This window comes from Protopterus annectens, chromosome 14.part0 (genome assembly GCF_019279795.1).
Source record: "Protopterus annectens isolate FY-2018-M chromosome 14.part0, PAN1.0, whole genome shotgun sequence".
Lineage (NCBI taxonomy): Eukaryota > Metazoa > Chordata > Ceratodontiformes > Protopteridae > Protopterus > Protopterus annectens.
The window spans coordinates 53716140-53730866 of NC_056748.1; positions in this window are offsets into that span (position 1 = coordinate 53716140).

Here is a 14727-nt window from a genome sequence, read left to right on the forward strand (position 1 = left end):
TTAACATCTTGACTATATGTTTACTATGTTCACTTTCTAAAATATTGGTTATTTCCCAACCTTGCATAAACACATTAGCAGAGCAGCACCCATCGTAACACCATTTGTTTGGACATGTATTTGATCATAAAACTCTAAATAATTATGGCTCAAAACTAAATCAATCATCTCCATTAATAACCCTACTGTACTTGGGGAAAACACTTTAGATTATAGTCCTACCCTTACTGTCTCCATTCCTTCTTTATTCGGAATCATGGTATACAAAGAATTGATATCTAATGTAACCAGTATATGTGAATCAGACACCTGAATCTCTTCCAGTTTTTTTATACAGTCATAACTATCTTTTATATAAGTCTTACCCCTTGGTGCTACCCTCTGTAGATGCTTGTCAACAAACACTGACATCCCTTCAGTTTTGCTATTTCTACTCACCACTATGGGTCTTAATGGTGGGGAATCTAGGTTTTTATGGATCTTTGGAATACCAAAGGTCCTACTTATTTTTGGGTTGTTATTAGATAGATTTCTTTTAGTTTTCTCATCAATTCTTCCTGTATAGAACCATTTTCCACATAGGAATCAATTAATGAAAATCCCATTCTAACTTCTGACATATTCACAGCTCTATAAAAATTTATGTCAGACAACATTTATTTTGTTTTATTTTCATATTAATTTATATCCATCAATACCATAGAACCACCCTTGTCAGCTTTAAAAATTAAAACCTCTTCATTCTTGACTAAAGTATCTAAACATTCCTTTTCTTTTTTGTTACATTATAATATCTAAAATTCGTATTGTTATCTAACATTTCAAGCATCTGAAAGTCACATACATTAAGGAACATTTCTAATTCTTTGATTAACGGTGGATTATAGCAACTCGGTTTATACATTTCACAATTACCTTGCATTTGTGCACCAAGTAAAATGCTCAAATTTAATTTCCTCACATAGTCTCTAATTTCATTGATCATCACCAACTTATTCGCTCTTTGCGCTGGAGCGAAATTCCACCCTTTACTAAACACACAACAATCTCCATAAGACAGTTTTTTACTGGATAGATTAATAATTTTGAAATTTACAGTACCTATGTCTTCCAGTATTGTTGTTTCCTGTTCCAGTTATTCCCTGGACCCTTTCTGCCATACCAGTTTTTTGTGGCTGTTGCTGTTGTTTATTCGAATAATTAAATTTATCATTGCTTCCATCTGCCATCACTTGAGCCCACGATCTCACTTGATTGTCAATTCTTTGATACACATCAATAACTTGATTATTTTCCGCTATTACATTTCCTTTTTGCTGAGGTTCCATTACTGTCTGTCTGGTTTTGTTGGCTTCCTTTGTTTTTGGTCTAACTGCTTGTTCTGTTGTTTTAATTCCTTGCCCAACTCTGGGTTCCATTCTTTCATTCACAGTGGTTGTCTTTGAAGTTTCAGCCACATTGGTTTTATTATTTAGTCTTCAGATCTTCTCATCCTCTATTACTGCACCATCTCCATAGGATTCTTTCATACCACTATTACTTTGTAGCTTCAGCCCATATGCCACTGCCACACCCCCAGCGTATTCATTCCGGTCTCTGAAAAATGTCTTAGTTTTTCTCTGGCATAGCTCTTCATTGAGTTTGAGTAAATTCTCTTGTATAATACTCATCTTGCTGTTGAAATTCTCTAAGGAAATGTTGTCTTTTAACACGCTGAAGTTTGTTTTCACTTTGGCAGTTAAATCGCTGATTTTAATGTTATTAGTTTCACTAAAAGCTAAGTACCCCATTGGGGAAACTTTTTCTTGCTCTAAACTGATGTCAGTAAAAGTAAATAATTGCATTTCATGTGGAAAGCAAATGCCTCGTAAAAATTTTCATTCGTACTGTATTCCTTGGCTAGGCCCTAACCATGACTTACCTTGCTGTCGGTTTTGTGCCTTATTTAAACAATGAACATCCGTCGTTGGTATATTTTCACTTCTAAATATTTTGGTGCTCTGTTCAATTATCCAGATATGTCTATGGTAAGCCATCCGACTACCGACATTCCAAAAAAATGCAAAGATAAAGACAGAGACAGGCTGCCTAGGTCCAAAGCTGCCGACGATGCTTCTCCTAATCCAGTCGCCAGTTCGCCAGTACTCAAGTGAGGCGCTTTTACAGCCCCTGATACTCGCTACTTCAGATTTGCAGGCCTCTACTGAGACCCATTCGGAGTCCGGTATGCTGCGAGATGCTTCAACTGTGGAACCTGCGGATGTCTCTACCTTGGATGGGTCCGGAGCCGCTGTGCAGGCACCGGCTTCTGAGGGTGTATTCAGGCCTACTGACTTGCATATCAAACCACCATCTTCTTCTTCAAGTCCTAAATATCGAACCATGCCTAGAAAACCGACACCCAGACTGCATGGTTAGGCCTCTATGCCTAAAAAACAAATGATAAGAATGGCTGAAGACCTTAATACTTTAATCAGGGGAAGCCAATCATCCCCCTCTAAGAGACCTAGGACTGAGTTTGCTTATGATACTTCTGACCAGGATTCTGAAATTTCTGTTTCCTCTGATGAGCAGGATTTACCCTTATCTACCTATGAGGATTCTGATGCTGAGGACTCTATTCCCACTGCTTCCCTCCCAGAGGATTTCTCTTTTGGTGAAACCTTGCATACTCTTAGGGAGCATTTTCATTGGGAAAGTCAGGATTTCTCTGATTCTAAAAAGAGGCTTAGGGATTTCTTACTCCTGCCCCAGCACACAGGCCTTCCTCTATCCCTCCTGTACTAGACATTGTTGATGATGCCTTTTTGGAATCTAGCTTGGCCCCTGACTCTTTACCTCCTGCTCCCAGAAAACCTAATAGATATTACAGGGTTCCTGAATCTCACAAGTTCCTTTTCAAAAATCCTACTGCGGATCCTGAGACCATTTCACAGGGACCCAAGGGCATTAAGGCTACTACTGCCAAAAATCATACCCCTTCTGATAGAGACTCCAGGGCGCTGGATAGATGGGGTAAGAAGGTATACACTTCTGCAACCTTGGCCATCAGGACCTTAAACTGCCAGTTTCATATATTAAAGTATCAGCAGCATATTATTGGATTGCTTAAACAGAAAATGATGTTGATTCCTGATTGTGCTGAAAATAAGGATTTACAGGATTTAATGCATTCTGCTGAACAGGTTAGAAAACATACTTTGCAATGTGGTTTTGATTCACACTAGAGGCATCTTGCAGGGCTGCTATCACTGGGTCTGTACTTAGAAGGCATGCTTGGCTTAAGGAGCAATCCTTGCCAGATCATGTTAAAGCTAAATTACTGGATGCTCCCTTAAATCAGGACCACCTGTTTGGCAACAAGGCAGAATAAGTTCTTAAAAAGATGGAGGAAAAAGCTAAATCTATGCAAACTGTTAAAGATTTCTTACAAGTACAACCTCCAAGATTTAGTAGGCTTTGGCCCTCTAAGAATTGGTCCTTTCCTGCCTCTTCCAGGCCTTCTCAGTCCAAACCCAGATTCAGCAGTACACCTAGGCTTCAGTCCCAGGGTACGCACAGGACTAAGCCCCCATTTCCAAATCTGGGAGTAGTAAAACTCCCTGCTATGGTAAACTGTCTCAATGACTTAACTTTAAAACTTCCAAGCACTTCTCAACTGACTGCCCCTTTGTGGGGAAAGATTGCTCTACATGCAAAAACTGGGAACTCATTACCCAGGACAAATGGGTTTTAAATATAGTTTCCCAAGGATACATATTTCACTTTCACATTTACCAACTCCAAACGGTTGGCCAGATCTACCCCCAAATCAGTGAGCAGAGGCTCAAAAGCAAGTACTTTCTCTCTTAAGCATAAAGGCTATTGAAACTGTACCAGAAGAGGAAAAGGGACAAGGTTTCTACTCGAGACTTTTCCTGGTACCCAGAAAAGACAATTCATGGTGTCCTATCCTGAACCTGTCTACTTTAAACACCTTTTTTGGTGATTCCAAAATTCAAGATGCTAAGTCTTCACCAGTTGCTTCCTATGTGAGGCAAAGATGCCTGGTTGGCAACACTCGATTTAAATGAAGCATACCTGCACATCCCAATCAGGGAATCTTGCAGAAGATACCTATGCTTCAAAGCCGGCTACATGCACTATCAGTTCTCTGCACTGCCCTTTGCCTTATCTACTGCGCCTGGGGTATTCACAAAGTGCCTAGCTCAAGTCACTGCATTTTTCAGTCAAAGAAATATTCAAATATATCTATACCTGGATGATTGTCTAATTCAGGCAGAAAGCCAAGGCATACTTTTGAATCATCTGGCTTTTGTACAAAGAGTGCTAACTTGTCTGGAGTACACCATAAACGAAAAGAAATCACACCTGGTACCCTGTCAACAAATTATATTCCTGGGAGCAAGCTTGAATACAACTTCCCAGATGACTTTCCTCACGCCAGAGAAACAAATTAATTTGACAACCTACTTCAAGCTAGTGGCCACAAAAACCCTGCTATCTGCAGGGCAAATACTGCAAGCCTTGGGGTTCATGGCCTCCTGCATTCTTCTAATTCCATATGCACGATTGCATATGAGGAAACTACAATGGTATCTAAAAAGCCTATGGTGTCAACATTCTCAGGATCTAGAAGCAATGATTCCTATCATACCTTGCCTACAGTTAGAGTTCCTTTGGTGGGAAGAGGCCTGCCACCTCAATCAAAAAGAAATGTTAGCTGTACAGAATGCTCTGACAGCCTTCAAGGACCACATTCTTCCAGGACAATTAATGGTAAGGACAGACAACACCACTGTTATGTGGTACATAAACAAACAGGGGGGTACCCATTCTTACCCCCTCTGCAGACTAGCCATGGCACTGTGGAACAAGTCTTGAGCTACCAAGTGCATCTACAAGCTCAATTCCTGCCAGGAAAACTAAATACACTGGCAGATGGACTAAGCAGAAACCTCATGGACCCCACACGAGTGTAAACTGGAACCAAAGACTTTCAACATGTTGACAAACAAATAGGGGAGCCCAGATATAGACCTGTTTGACAAATTTTGCCCAAGGACTCCCCACAAACAAGCTTAGAAAGTGGATGCTCTGTCCTTCAGCTGAAAAAACGTATCAGTTTATGCGTTTCCTCCTCTGCCTCTCCTCTCCAAAGTACTACTAAAGATCAGGCAGGACAAACCAAGGACGATATTGATTGCACTAGACTGGCCACGCCAACACTGGTTCCCCCTCTTGCGCAGTGTGTCACTGTTGGCCCCATGGCACCTGCCTCGGACCCCCTACCCTGTTGTCTCAGCAGGAGAACCAGATTCTGCACCCTCAGCTTCAAACCCTGAACCTAGCAGCTCTCCTTTACCATCCCTCCGTAAACCAGTGATGGATATCATTTTAGAGGTAAGGAGGCCCAGTACTAGGAAATATTATGCTGAAAAATGGAAAAGATTCTGTGCCTAGAACCAATCTCAAAACATTAAGATCATCTAATAAACTACTTGTATCAACATGTAAATCTAAAAACATGGCAAGGAGATATCTTGTTCTCTAATGCAGTGGGAAAAAACTGGTACCAACTCCCTTATGAACTTACATCACTGTCTTCTTTTACACTTTTTAAGCACAATATGAAACTCTATCTTAAAACCCATTGGTTATGTCCTTGTACAAATACAGACTAATCCTATCTGGCTCCCTTCTCTCTCTTGCTATAGACCTTGTATCTGCTCTGACTTTTGTCAGTATCCACCTATTACTTATCCTTTACAAAGACATATCTTACCCTTTACAGCTCATTTACCTTGTATAGCCAAGTCTTTTGTAAACAGAGTGTAAAATACCTCATCTAATTGCTTCCAACAAATTCTGTACAGTCTGTGCAAGTTGTTTTTTTTTTTTTTCAGTTGCTGAAACTTTATGATTCTGTACCATAACTTGTTACCTTAATTTATGTTTAAACTGTGTACATTTTTGAACTGTTGAAACCTAAGTTTGTGTCTGTATAATAACCTTTACCTGAGTAGTTGTACTAATGCAACTTCTTGGAGCTAATCTCCCCGGGACTCTACTGAAAATGGGCATGCATCCAGTTAGACTATCCCGGTCAACAAATGTAAAATAAATAATAAAATAAATAAATAAATCTCAAGGGATGAGCACAGCAGTGCCCAACTTACCTCAGATTCTACAATACTTAACTGAGATGCTTCACAAGGGCCTTTCTTTTTCCTCCATCAAAATTCACGCCTCAGCCATTTCAGCTGATTATAACACAGAACTTACCCTCTTCACTCATCCACTGCTCAAGCAGTTCCTCAGAGGGGCCAAAAGTTTAAGACCACACAGGAGAGCCCCAACTCCAGCTTGGGACCTTAACTTTGTATTGGAGAAACTCACTCTTCCTCCTCTCGAGCCAGCTGCTAGTGCAGATTTAAAATTCCTTTCTTGGAAGACAGACTTCCTTTTAGCAATCACTTCAGCAAGAAGGGTATCCGAATTACAGGCCCTTATGGCAGTGGAGCCTTTCATCATCTTTCATGTGGACAGGGTGTCCCTCAGAACCAATTCCTCCTTCATGCCCAAGGTGGTATCCAGTGTGGTTCTTAATCAGTCCATTCATTTGCCAACCTTCTTTCCTAATCCACAGAACAAAGGGGAACGGATACTGCACTCCTTAGATGTGCACAGACAACTTAGATTTTACTTGGACAGGACTAATTCAAAGGAAATCTGAACAACTGCTGGTGGCATTTGCTGCAGGGGCAGAGGGGAAGGCTATTTCAAAGCAAACCATTTCTAAACGGATAGGCCATTGCATTCATTTCTGCTATAAGCACCCTGGAAAACCTATCCCACAGGGGATCAGGCCCGTTTAAACCGGGGCTGCATCTACCTCTACAGCCTTTCTCAGAGGTGTCCCTACCAGGGATGTCCTAGAAGATGCTACCCGGAGTTCTGTACATACTTTCACCAAGCATTACCATTTGCCAATTTTCTCTAAATCCAGAGCTGGCTTTGCCACTGCAGTCTTGCAGGGCCTTATAGCTGGTCCTAATGCTATATAAATTCCTCCTCCCATCCTTAGCTTTGGGAATCTACCCAAATGTTATGACTGCAACAGTGAAACACGAAGAACATAGTACAGTTGTGTACACTTAACATAAATGTACATGTTCGAGTGTATTTACTGTTGCAGTCCTGGTTATCTTCCCTCCAGCCCCCTGACTTTTTTTTGGCTATACCTCTACTCTCCTTTACTATGCTTAAAAGGTTTTTTTGTCTATTTGCTTTTTTATTGGAGGTATAACCTTGTATATATGTATATATATTTTATTGCTTCCCATTAAGGGGACACCTAACATCTGCGTCAAGAAAAACTGATGTAATGGCGTTGGCTGCATGTTTTATACCCGTGACTACCTGACATCATGGAAGAAGAGACAGCAGCCGACGCAGGACCCAAGACTTTGTTAGTCAGGCCAACTGAGGGCTACTGCAAGCAGATAACCCAAATGTGATGATTGCAACAGTGAATACACTCGAACATCTACATTTATGGTAAGTGTACACAACTGCACTTTCCCTGATGCCCTGGGCAAATTTCTGCTGGTAGTGTAAATGCCACCTTGGGTCTCCTCTGAAAAGAGACCACTAGCGTAGTGGGACTAACACAGATAACAAAGAATAAACAACTTGATATATATATATATATATATATATATATCATCGTCATCATCATCATCCTCTCTCGGCTGTTCCTGTTAGGAGTCGCCACAGTGGATCATCTGTTTCCATTTCTTCCTGTCCTCTGCATCATGCTCCTTCACACCAGCTGCCTGCATGTCCTCTCTCACCACATCCATAAACCTTATCTTAGGCCTTCCTCTTTTCCTCTTACTTGGCAGCTCCATCCTTAACATCCTTTACCCAGCATCCCTCCTCAGCACATGTCCAAACCAACACAATCTCGCCTCTCTTGCTTTTTCTCCAAACTGTCTAACCTGAGCTGACCCTCTAATATACTGATTCCTAATCCTGTCCATCCTAGTCACACCCAGTGCAAATCTTAACATCTTTAACTCTGCCACATCCAGCTCTGACTCCTGCCTTTTCGTCAATGCCACCGTCTCCAACCCATATAACATAGCTGGTCTCACTACCCTCTTGTAGACCTTCCCTTTCACTCTTACTGGTACCTGTCTGTCACAAATCACTCCTGACAATCTTCTCCAGCCATTCCACCCTGCCTGTACTCTCTTCTTCACCTCTCTTCCACACTCACCATTACTCTGAACTGTTGATCCCAAGTACATAAACTCATCCACCTTTACCAACTCTACTCCCTGCATCTTCACCATTCCTCTACCCTCCCTCACATTTACACACATATATTCTGTTTTAGCCCTGCTGACCTTCATTCCTCTCCTCTCTAAAGCATATCTCCACCTCTCCAGGGTCTCCTCAACCTGGTCCCTACTCTCACTGCATATCACAATGTCATTTGCAAACATCATAGTCTACTGGGCCTCTTGTCTGATCTCATCTGTCAACCTGTCCATCACCACTGCAAATAAGAAAGGGCTCAGTGCTGATCCTTGATGAAATCCCACCTCCACCTTAAATGTATCTGTCACTCCCACCGCAGTCTTCACCAATGTCACACTATCCTCATACATATCCTGTACCACTCTCACATACTTCTCTGCCACTCCGACTTCCTCATACAATACCTCAACTCCTCTCTAGGCACCCTGTCATATGCTTTCTCTAAGTCCACAAAGACACAATGCAACTCCCTCTGTCCTTCACTGTATTTCTCTAACAACACTCTCAGAGCAAACATTGCATCTGTAGTGCTCTTTCCTAGCATGAAACCATACTGCTGATCACTAATCATCACCTCCCTTCTTAACCTAGCTTCCACTACTCTTTCCCATAACTTCAAGCTGTGACTGATCAGTTTTATCCCTCTGTAGTTACTGCAGCTCTGCACATCACCCTTATTCTTAAAGATAGGTACCAAAACACTTTTTCTCCACTCCTCAGGCATCCTCTGACTTTCCAAAATTTCATTAAGCAATCTGGTTAAAAATTGCACTGCCATTTCGCCTAAACACCTCCATGCTTCCACAGGTATGTCATCTGGGCCAGCAGCCTTTCCATTCTTCATCCTCTTCATAGCTGTCTTTACTTCCTCCTTGCTAATTTGTTTCACTTCCTGATTCACTATCCACACATCATCCAACCTTCTCTCTCTCTCATTATCTTCATTCATCAGCCATTCAAAGTACTCTTTCCATCTGCTCAACACATTCTTCTCACTTGTGAGTACGTTTTTATATATATGAGAGAGAGGGTTCTCAATAAAAAAAATGAAATCTTGCAGCAGGGTGTTCTTCCCTACCTGATGACAGTTTTCATGTATGTAGCAGTATGCAGTGGCCTTTTTTCTGTGCTTCTTGGTTTAGAACCAAACAAATATGCCTCTGCTTTATCCCCTCATCAGATATCTGTATTTTAAGAATTTTTTACTTGGCTGTTTCTCTTTATTTGTACAGCTTCTGTGAGGCAAACTCAGGAAGAAGCTGAGATCCCTCAAAATCCTCAAAAGCTAGTTACAAAAATAAAATTGCCAAAGATTCCAAAGACAACCACAAAGCATTCTATAGTTATGTCAAGAATCTAAATGGCAATGCTCAGATCTGCTCTGAGCTTCAGCAGAATGGCATTAAATGTACTGATCCCAAGGATATTGCCAATATCCTGGCAGATTGATTTAGTGCCAACATCACCCCCTCTCACCCCCTAAAGGGCCCATCTCAATGCCAAAATATTGCCAAATTCTGGTAATCACAGCCACGCAAGTAGAAACCGCACTCTCCAAAGCTAAGAATACAGCATCCATGGGACCAGATGACATCCCAGGCTGTGTACTACATGAACTACAAAATGAACTGGCACCTCACCTAAGTGTCATGTTTAATCATAGCCTCACCTCAGGCTTCGTGCCCACTGAGTGGCACACAGCTACAGTTATCCCACTCCACAAGGGGGGATCCGCCTTGGATCCTGGGAACTACCGTCCCATCAGTCTGACAAGCCTGATCTGCAAGGGCATGGAACGCATTATCATGGAACCTATAAACAAAGACATTGGCAACCTTCAAACACTGGACCCCACCCAGTTTGGGTTTGTGAAGGGACGATCTTGTCTGCTGAATCTGATTGACTTCTTCAAATTAGTCTCCAGAGCTCCGGACGAGGGTAAGGCGGTCCATACAGCCTGTCTGGACTTCGCCAAGGCCTTTGACACCATCCCCCACTCTGGAATCATAGATAAACTTACTAAGCTGGGCATAAATCCATACGTCACTCGATGGGTTGCCAACTGGCTTACTGACAGAACCCAGACAGTAAAAGTAGCCGACTCCAAATCCAGCTCCAGACAAGTGACAAGTGGAGTACCTCAGTGTTCAGTCCTGGGACCACTCTTGTTTGGCATCTACTTCTCTGAAGTACAGGCCCAACACTAAGGGACTCTGGCTAACAAAGTTCGCAGATGACTGCAAATGAATCCCCAAATGATGTGGATATTCGTCAAAAGGGCCTTACAGAAACAGATGCCTGCTGCCAGAGCCATGGGCTCAAGCTTAATGCGAAGAAATGTATAGTTATCCCCTTTGGAAAAAAACATGTACCCATAAATTACCACATAGGTGGCAGTACACTAAACATTGAAAGGTTGATGAGAGACTTAGGGACACAGGTGGACAGTGGTCTCACTTTCGATAACCACATCAACACAACAGTCAGGAAATCCTTCTGTGTGGCACACCTCATCATTAAGGGCTTTTCATCCAGAAGAAAAGGAGGTCATTGTCCCACTGTACTCATCCTTCATTAGACCCATTATAGAGTATAATGCCCCATTTGGTATGTACCTCACAAGACATCTGCAACAGCTGGAAAAGTCACAGAAATACTTCACTAAAAGAATCACAGGCCTAAAGCAGATGCCATATGCTGACCATCTAAAAAAAAACTCCAGCTATACTCTGTGGCAATCGCTACTCAGAGGTGATCTCTGCTTAACATACAAGGCCATGTCAAACCCTGAGCTGTTGGACATGCTCCACTTAAAGAAATCCCAATCCCTCAGAGCCACACGCTCAAGGGATCTAAATCTTGTTATCACAATGAACAAAACATGCTGGAGGGATAGTTTCCTGACCCAGAGACTCCCCATACTCTGGAATAGACTGCCCATACATGTCAAGCAGAGTGCCTCCTTGGCCCTCTTCAAAAGGAACCTTGATGATTGGATGGGAGATAGGAAATTCACCCCAGGGATCATGACAGTCGCCCTGCTAGACAGGGGTCCAGAGAAGTAAGTATTGTGGGAAGAAATATTCAGGGAATTGTTATGGCTAGGCTTATATAGGCCCTAGGGCCGATAGCCTAGTACCAACCTATGAACCTAAATGACTGCACCCAGCCTAGACACATGATACAAGTAAGTGACCATTGTTATTTTGCTTTGTCAAATGTTGTGAATGATGTAGATTCCTGCAGCCTTGACACAACGCCAGGTTCACCAGGCATCCTTCATTAAATCAAATTCAAACTTACTTTGACCCTAAAGATGCCCTAGTCAGAGAAGAAACCTATGTAATCTGACTTTTCCTTTATTGCTGCTTTATAGTTGCTGTCATGTCCAATCCCAGCCAGCAGCCGCTGGTGCGCTTTACTACTTCAAATTTATGCCCAGTTTCATTGCACCACCCCAACCAAGAGGAAGTTGGTGTTGTTGTTGCTGTTTTTCTCCTGTGCTGCTAACAACCAGACTTGGGTCAAAAACAGAAGGAAAATTACTCTGTCCATAGCAAGCAGTGTCTTGCTCTTCTAGAAGGACGCCTTCTATGTTGGCCTCTTTTTCCTTTTTCATATCCTTTTCTAAGTCATGGTCATCTGATCTTGATGTTTACACTTCCTGTTTACCTGACACCACATAGACTGCATATTTGCATTTATTCTGAATTTGATATACGCTGAACATGACCGGTTCTCGGAAAGAAAGCCTCCTTCTAGACATTTTTTATTGTCTCATGGAAGAGTCATGAGTCACTAATTTCGTCTTTACAAGAAACTCCCAGTCAGAAATATGGATTTAAAAAAAAAGATTTTGTGCTGCATGGTTATAGCCCCAAGATTTGGGGAAGAATTATTCTGTTGATCCATTAAAGCTATATGCTGACCAGTCAAGTTTCTGATGCTACAGTGTCTTGCAGTCCATCCATCACAGAGAAACTGAATGCCTATTCTGCCTTATCCATCACTATCTTTAATTCTGTGTCTCTATTGCATGTTAGTCTTCTGCTGATCCCTATTGGGCAAGATGCTAAATAGAGTGAAAATCCTGATGGACTCTAAAGTCATGTTCAGTGTCATGTGTCCTCTTCAGTATAGCCAACACAATTTGTTTGTCCTGTAACTACTTAAATTCTGCCACCAGTAGAATAACAGACACAGTTGTTTCATGTAGAGATAACTTGCTCTGACCCATCCGTTTTGGGATGATGTAAAGGTAGAACTTTGTGGTGCTGTTTTCTGGAGATTCGTCCTTTTTATTGAAGACATTTAAGGCACTAAGTGAGGGTTGGAGACATTGACGTTATTATCCTAGATCTGTATTGTCTTTCCTCAGAGAGAGAGGGATAGTGTATCTGCTTCTGAGCTCATAGAGTCCACAAGTGTATCATTTTCAGAGCCATTCAATAACCTTTTCACTAAAGTAGTAAATATAAGCTTTACTCCCAGTCATCCAACAAAAGGTATCGAAATATGACTTGTGTCATCCAAAAGAGACTTAGATGTAAATATCCACTTTGTTTTTCAGGCTTCCGAACCTGCTGTGTAACTCATTGAAAACAAAGATCTTCTAGCAAGAAAAATGAATGCCACAGAGCTGTGGTCTAGGAGAAACTGAAGAGGTCTGTTCTGTCAGTCTTTTTTAGGTCAGTCTTTCTCTGTTAACTGAACAGGTGATTTGGGAAACAGAACAATTTGTCAAGAAAACAACCTTTTTGAATGTCCCACGATATCTTGAGGTAACAAGATGATGTGAGAGTGTTCAATCTCGCCTTTGTTCTTACACATGGGTTCAGAGCCGATCCTCGGCTCCGTGTCGGCCGCTTGCAAGCTCTGCATCGAGAAGAAGCTCGAGATCACCTAATACCCACAATCCCCCTCTGCCTTTACCTCAGATCTAGTTTGCCGCTGCAGCGTTCGCATCACTGGGTCGAGCTCGAGCACCTGAGATAAGATTTAGAATTTTATTCTTGTATTTTTTCTTGGTACTTTAGTATTATAAAGCTATTTAGTGATAATTTGTGTGTGTGTGGTAAGGTTAAGGGAATCTCGGTACCGTTAAGTTGTAAAACTTAGTTAGAGTTCTCTTCGGGGCCTACCACCCTTATTGGATTTGACAACGGATTGACTTTCACTACTGGATTTGACAATTTTACGGACTTGACTATTTTACTGGATTTGACTTTTTTCTCCCTTATAGTGACATGTCTGAAAAGGCCAAATCGGGGTTCAAGCGTTGCCAATGTGGGCAAAAGATGTCAGTAACTGACAATCATAGTTCCTGCGTCTACTATCTTGGCCCTCTACATCTGCAAGAAGACTGCTCTATTTGTCATTCTTTCAGTGGGAGGGTCATGACAGATAGGCGCAGGAAACTAATGGATAGGGGTTTGTTAAAACCTTCCTTTCAGGAGGCTCTGGATGCTTCTGACCAGGCATCCAAGTCCTCGAAGGAATCGAAGACGTCGGAGCCCAAGTCATCGGCTCCGAGCTCTTCGACTAAAGTTAGATCACCGGTTCCACAGACTTCGGGGCTGTGTTCAACTGTTGTCAGTTTCCGAGCCTCGAGTCTTGGAACCGGCGATGGAGCTCCCTCCCCCGACACTGTTGAGGTCGGCTCCGTCTTCGGTTCCTTCGACGCGTTCTTCTAAGCTCTCCGACATCGATGTGGACCGTGTGGTGCAGAAATTATTGGAACATTCGGCCCTATCCAAACTTATCTCGGTTTCCACCCAATTGGTGTCGAAACTTGAAGGCCTTCCATTATCTCCATCCCTTCCTCCTCCGAGACCTGTCCAGTCTTTGGAGCCGGAAGAGGTTGATCTACTGATTGTGGAGCCCTCTGTGCCAGAACCGTCCTTTTCTCGGTCGGCTCCTTTCACCTCGACTCCGTCTGATCCGGTACCGGAGTCTCGGAGCCGACGATCCATCCTTGGTTCCGGGGCCAAGAGTCGAACCGACGTTTCAGTTCTGACTCTTCCTCTCGGGGCCTCGGCGGATCGATTCGGCTCCGTCCTCGGGTCGATGCCTTCGGTGCCTGTCTCGGGATTCTTCCCATTTCTTCGAACCGGAGATTCCTCGACTCGGGACCCGGGGGCCTTCGATCTCATGAGGAAGGTGTTGTCTACCCAGACAACCACATCAGTAGAAGCAGCCTCTCCTCCCCATAAAGGACCGTTATCTTCCTCTGCACCAACGGCCACATCCAAGCGTCGAGCACCGTGTCTCAGCCACCCCTGGAGGTGCCCCTCTTCCTCGGAGGCTTCTTGGATGCTCCCCCCGAAGAGGTCCCTAGGAAAAGATTGTGTAAGAGGAGACACTTAGATTCTCCACAAGAATCTTTGACATCCGATACTG